At 36.3% G+C, this 7,500-nt stretch overlaps 1 long non-coding RNA gene across 1 annotated transcript in view; it reads left to right on the top strand.

Moving 5' to 3' along the window:
• LOC128249796 (uncharacterized) overlaps positions 1-7,500 on the top strand; it is a 308,813-nt gene that overhangs the window by 199,740 nt on the left and 101,573 nt on the right. The window lies entirely within an intron of this gene.

A 7,500-nucleotide genomic window follows, 5' to 3' on the forward strand; every position in this document is an offset into this window, starting at 1 on the left:
TCTCTCTCTCTCTCTCTCTCTCTCTCTCTCTCTCTTTCTCTCTCCTTCTTTTTCATTCTAATTTCTGTCTGTGTTTTCCTACCTCTCACTCTTTCTTATTCTCTCGCACACCCTTTCTCTTATTCTAACTTCTGTCTGTGTGTCTTTTCCCCTTTCTTTCTTTCTTTTTTCTTTCTCTCTCTCTCTCTCTCTCTCTCTCTCTCTCTCACACACATTCTAACTTCTGTCTGCCTTTCTCTCTCTTTCATTCTCATTTTTACTTCTGTCTGTCTGTCTCTCTCTCTCTCTCTCTTCCCTCCTTCTTTCTCACTCCCTTCAGCTTTATGAAATAAAGAGAGTGTGTGCTTCTGAAGAAACTTTACTCTCACTTCACTTACCCTCTTTCTCTATGCCTCTTTTTCTCTTACTCTCTCACTCTCTCTCTCTTTCTTTCTCTCTCTCACCCACACACACACAACATATTCTCTCGTACACACACACACACACACACCTACATACTCACAACAAAAGCACACACACACACTCACGCATAACACACTCTCACTCTCCCTCTTCTCTGGCAACTTTATCAAAAGAATCACTGCACCTTCTGTTTTGGTCTTGTAATTATTTGCTTCACAGATTGTTACACTGCTATTTCCCTCACCACCACCATCACCACCAACCACCCACCCACCACCACCATCACCAGCTCCACTGTCAACATCACTATAACCTCTTTTACAACCTTCCAATACCACCACCACCACCACCGACATCACCATCTCTATACCAACACCAAAACCTTTACATCTCCATCGATGCCACCATCACCTGCATCATCTACCATCCACCCTCTGTACCAGATTCAAAATTAATTAGACTTCTGAAAAGACATTTCTGTGTAGAGGTCTGATTTTATTTCATTCTCTCTTTCTCTCTCACTTCTCCTAGATCTTTCTCTTTCCATATCTCTCTCACTTTCTCTGTAGCTGTCTCACAATTGCTTCTCTACCTGTCACTTTGTTTTCTTCACACATTTACCCTCTCTCTTTAACACACTCTGTTTCTCCCCCTCTCTCTCTCTCTCTACATTTCTTCTCTCCCTTTCTCTATCAATAAACTTTCTGAGTCTCAAATCCTTTGTATCATTCCTTCTCTTTTCCATTCTTTCTTGTACTTTCTGTATATTAATCTCTAAAAATTTATGATTGTAACTCTTTTTACTTCTCTCTCTCTCTCCTTCTCTGCACACTTTTCTCCCACCACACACAACTGTTTTAAGTCCAAAATCTTAAGATATCATGATCACCACACAAACAGTGTGGACACAGAAATATCAATATAAACACCTGCAAAATGTTATCTCAACTGACAAATGGAACTTGAACCTGTGAACTGCTTGGTACCATGTGACCAGTGACCACTGTATTTATAGATTCCATGTAGACAAAGCCAACAGGGATGCCTCTTCATGGTCACACAACATGGTGAAAGTAATAGGTCAAATTCCCTCAAATGCTGTCTACTGTCTTAAATAAGGAAAGGACACATTGGATAACAGCTTCTCTTCCTCTGAACTAACTGGTTGCATATCACCACCAATTACATCCATCCAAAACACTTTGAGAGCCTCTGCATCTCAACTATATTGTTGTATCTAACTACACTCCAATATCTTCCTTCCCAGAATGTCAACCATTTGGAATTCTCTCCCTGCCTACCTTTTCTTTTGTTTTGCAGGTAACAGCTTACAGATGTTTAACTCTTTAGCATTCATATTACTATGTCAATTATGCTTATTTATTCAAATTGGTTTGAATTAATCATGCATTATCTCGTTGCTTTGAGATTTCAATGATGCGATTGTATATTTTGAGAATGACTTTGTATGGTATGTGTGAGAAGCTGAATCTGACCAGTTTGAACATAAAACACGTAGAATATTTGTGCCTGATGTGGTCGGTTTAAATGAAGTTTAATTGTATCAAACTCACCAAGACTTGAAGAGCCTGTAAGAGTTTGTGGGAGTGTAAGCCACACTTCCTTCAAAATTCAAGCTAATTACTAATCATACTAAATAGACTTGTAAAAGTTATGGTCCTTCTGTTCAGGCTAACAATGTAGAAAATGCTAAACCACTCAGCCTTCTTCTAAAATCTTCCCTCATCATCATCATCATCATTTAATGTGCATGTTGACACAGGTTCGACAGTTTGACAGGATCCAGTGGATCTGGAGACTGCATCCTATTCCAATGTCAGCTTTGGTATAGTTTGTCTCTATAGAACACTAACCAATTTAAGTCTAAAATTATTCAATGTGTCTCTCTTTGATCACAAGTTTTAAACTTGGTATCTCAGCCATAGTTTCTGAATCTTGGTCTAACAGAAGTACTACAATCACAAACCCAGTGTGCTAAAGTACCTAAAACTGTTCCATTACCTATAGATTTCCAAATCCTTCACATCCTGTTTGTGTCACCTCAACCACAAATACAAAATCCTCAATTACTTGTTGGCTGCTGCATTTTAGATTCTCAATATTTGAAGCTATTGAACAACCATATAGCATCAATAAGATAAAAAGTAACTTATGATTGCCTGAACATGTTCTTGTTGCTGTTGTTGCTTAACTCCATTTCAGCAAATGATCAGGTTTTAGGTCTATGTTCAAGCATTCTAGCTGTGATCATCCCATCGTGTTATATACCCAAAACCACATTGTCTTATGTGTTCTTTTTTATAAGATAGCATGGTGTGATTTCTAGCAGGCTGGGTGTCCTTGTAGACATTTCCTTGTTTTCCTTCTTATCTTTTTTCTTTCACTTGTTTTGTTCAGCCATCTGTTGAGTGTGGTACCATTAATGTTCCATTAAACTGTTACACATCAACACTTGCAAGGAAGATACGAGCAGGAAGAAGATTCCAGTGGAACAGTGGTCTGGGAAGAAAGGACTGGGCATAATGGGTAGTGTGTGCCAAGGAGGCTGGATGCACCAAAAGTGATGAGAGGTAGAGAGACAAGTTGGTTAGGGATGACCGAGTGGTGAGAGTACAAGACTAGCCAGCTCAAGGAGCAGAGACCATTATAGTTGTAATAGAGAAGACAGCACACATGTGGGCCAGAGGCCAAATGAAGCATGTCTTTTAGTGATTGAATTCCAATCGGTCAAGTGGTTTTTTCTCTATTGGCTCATCGATTAGAAGTATGTTATGGTAGTATGGACATGTGGTGGCAGCAGTTGTTGAGTGGTAGAGTAGAGTTAAATTATGGTGGAATGGTCAGAGAATAAACATGTAATAATACTATGCAATGGTTGTTGGTAATGAATCAATACCCTGAGTAAAATTTGAAGAGGGAAAAGCAATAAAATTGTCGAGTTGTTTTAGAAAAATAACTGTTTTGGTAATCTGTTAACAAGTATAGCTGAGAAATGTTGGAATCACTCCTGGTTTTTCTGCCCACCCTCTCTACTTGATGTAATTTAGATTCCATTTCAAGATTTGGCATGTATTTAGTGAAACTGGTTTGATATATGACCAACACTGAAATGATATTATATAAAGTCTCTAAACACACAGATACCATACACACTCACAGCTTTGTGCATTTGTGTATGTGAATGTATGTATAATTGCATTGGTTGTATGTGTGTTTGTGCTTATGTTTAATACATATTTGTTAGTGAATTGATTGAAAAATAGGATAAGATAGCATCTTGTCAGTAAAGGATAATTAGAGATATTCACACTTTAGTTGAAATTTTCTAATGGATTTGGTAAAGCAGAGGTGAAATCTCTGCTTCTCACTATAAAAACTTCCACCCACCATAATTACAAAATTCCACGATTAATGACAATAGCAACAAACAACACACAACAAACAAATTAAAGTCCATTTATATTTTATGTCAGCTATAGTTAAACCTCTCTTGAAAGCACTAAGGAAGGACAATTTAGTTAGAAAATCCAGATTTGCGTAGAATTTCTGCTAAAATTGTTAGGCAATTTGACAGAATTAGCCATTCTCCTAAGTAAGGCATTAAATATATCAAAAGTAGACAATTAACAAATCTCTGAAGGGAGGTATCCCAACCTTGACCATGTTTTAGATTTCTTTTTAAGCTTAATTTATCTAGGATTACATTAAACAATGTCATTCCCTTTTCTTTTTTTCAAGATAGTATGGTGTGATTGAGGGAGATATTTGCTGCTATTTCTAGTGACTTAAACAATCACATAGATGTTCCCAGTAGTAGTTAGTGGGGAAAAATTTTTTATGATGTTGCAGCAGACTAAACTTAATAGTATCATTTTGAAATAATTGAAGATGATTGAGACAGCAAAGTCATTATATAGCAGCCTGGTTTCCTTCAAGCAAAGTTGACTTTGTTATCCAACAATAACAGTAGCAGTAACTGCAGCAGCAGCAGCAGCAACAACAACAACAACAACGATTGTTAAGATGGATTTGTAATTGACCAAACACTTCCTAAAAGAATCTGAGCCCTTCTTCTCTTGGATTATAAAATGAATTAATGGGAAAAATTGATTGAAACTGATAGGGTAATGGCATGGATATTCTACTAGTCATTATCTAATTAAGTTAATTAGCAAGCTAACTAAACATCATTCAAAGAAACCCCACAAGCATATATTTGTAGCCATAATGGATTCCTCTGAAGCATTAGATACAACTTAATTGTTAATAAACTTCACCATCTTACTGATTTTAACTGTCTGGCTGTATCCATGCTGGAAGAACTAATGCAGATGTCTGTTGCAGCTTTGCACCTAGTTGTAGATTATTCCTTGTTCGTCTCTAATCCAGCAGATCTCTGATCAAAAACAGTCCGGTCATGTAGTTTGACCTTCCCTTTTTTCATATTGTAAAGCAGCATTTCTCACCCAGGGTCCATATGACCACTAAGAGTCCATATAAGATTTTGTGGGGTTCCACACAAGCAAAATAGTAAATTGGGGATGCACAGTAGTCCATGGAAAAATTTTGTTTTAGATGTGTTTATTGCAAGAAACAGTCAGATTTCTTTCTCTAATGTCTTACACAGTCCTTTCTACTCAAGTTAATGTGTGAAAAACAAAATAGGAATTTTGAAAGAAGTGTCTATAAAACAAGTTTTTAAACATCAAATGGTTATGTGGGTCCACCAGAGTGAAATAGTAATCGAAGGGGTCCATAGGTAAAAAAAATGGTTGAGAACCATTACTGGAGAGAGAGAGAGAGAGAGATTTAATTGTTATTTCTAGTAAAGTAACCAAGTAGATGTACCTTATCAGCTTGTAAAATCTTAATTGTGCTTTGAGGTTTGGTTCTTATCTCTGTCTCCTGTGATGTAGATTTGCCCACTATAGAATGTCTAAGGGGTATTTGAAAATACATATTTCTTGTTTTGAAGGAAAGTATATGAAAGCTGGGAGCCTTTGAAACCCATGCTAATGCAGTACATAGTTCTTAGCTTCTGATCTGCATACACAACTTCAAAAAATCCAAAATGACTGAGGAGCTAATTTTGGACATTTTTTCTGTATTTTTGTAGCTAGTGCTCTCAGGAAAGTCATGAACCTCTCATCATCTCGTCCCTGTTCTCTAGAGATTTCTGGCATTTTACTTAAAAAAAGAAAAATCAATAAATGAGCATTCTGTTTAGTTGACTTGATACTGAAACAGTAAAGAATATGTATGTGTATGTGTGTGTGTAGGTGTGTAATTATGTATGTATGTATATATTTGTGTGTGTATGTACATACACCTATGTACACATATAAAAAGCTAGTCGTTTGCTTTAATTTTCCTCTATCACTCTGTCTGTTAATCGATCTATCTATCTATCTATCTATTTATTTAGCTATCTATCTATCTATCTATCTATCTATCTATCTATCCATTTATCTATTTATCTATCTTTCCATCTCTTTGCCTCCTTCTCCCCTCCACAGAAACAGATAGATAGAAGAGAGAATGAAAGAAGTAAAAGATATTTTCTTTCCCCATCAAAAGAAAGAATAGCTGTTTCCTGGTTGCAATGTCTTGGCTGATTTGTTTGAAAAAACAAACCATTATAGACTTCCATTAAACTATGGTGGACAGGAGGGTGAATGAATTTGAAGAAAACTACATTTTTTTTTGTTTCATATTTCTCTTTCTTTCTCTTCCTTCATTTTGTCTTCTCTTCCTCCTCCTCCTGCTTCCACTCCTATATGCTACAATGATTCCTCAACCCACCTGCCCATTTCCCAATGATTCTGCTATTCTCTCTCTCTCTCTCTCACATAATTCATTGTTTTACATCTCTGCCCTTGTCTTCTTTTATCTCCTTCAACCTCCCAATAAATAAACAAGTGAAAAACAATACAAACAACAGCGTGTGTGTTTGTGTGTTAGTTTGTGTAGTGTGTGTGTGTGTGTGTGATGGAAGAGGGAAGGGGGCAGCCAACAAAACAGAAGTGTTTATCAAATGTTTCTCCTATTTGTTTTGATCCCCACATGTGTGCGTGTATATTTGTGTGAGCGTGTGTGTGTGTGTACAAGCATGGCTGAGTGGTTAAAAAGTTTACTTTCTAACAATATTGTTCCAAGTTCAATCCTATTGCAAGGCACCTTGGACATGTGTCTACTGCTATAGCTTCAAGTCAACTAATATCTTGTGAGGGGAATTTGGCAAACAGAAACTGTATAGAAACCTGACATATGTAAATATTATTTTATATTTTTATGGGATTCTATTAATTTCTCCAGCCCTGCCAGAGTTTGCCTTGAAGGGTTTAGTTGGTCATCATGACCACAACACTTATTTCTGTCTAGTACAGGGGTTCTGAACCATTTTTTACCTATGGACCCCTTTGATTCCTATTTTACTTAGGTGGACCCCTATAGCCACTCAATGTTTAAAATATCCTATTGTATTTTTATAATGAAATATTATTAGGACTTGTATAAAAATTGTTAAAATATTTTGTGTATTGTGGATATATAACAAGTTTATTGCACATAAACTTTACTGATCTGAAGTACAATTTTCTCCTGGCCAAAATCTTAAATGGGTCCCCAGGATACATATAGACCCCAGTTAAGAAACTCTGGTCTGGTACTTGTTTTATTCACATGTGTTCTCTCCAGTGGTCACAGCTATTACAAAGAAGATATTAATTTCATCATAATGTAAAGTAGGATTAAGTATTTGAGATTGAAATTAAGGAGTTATAAAGAAAAAGATACACAAAATTCACGTCTAACCTTTTTTTTTGTTTGTTTACGCATTACAAATTACATACAATTTCTTGTCATTGGTTTCATTGATGCCTGTTTGTCAAATCACTAAGTTCCAGAACATAAAAGACATAGCATAGATTGATGTGGTCATGCACATACATATGCATATACATGCATACATATACACACATACACACATACTTTGACACATGGTTATATGCAAATACACACATACATACAGGGTATATGAAAAGACAGCACAAAAGCAACAAACTGCTCAAATAGCTA

The sequence above is a fragment of the Octopus bimaculoides genome, chromosome 18 (genome assembly GCF_001194135.2).
Source record: "Octopus bimaculoides isolate UCB-OBI-ISO-001 chromosome 18, ASM119413v2, whole genome shotgun sequence".
Taxonomy (NCBI): Eukaryota; Metazoa; Mollusca; class Cephalopoda; order Octopoda; family Octopodidae; genus Octopus; species Octopus bimaculoides.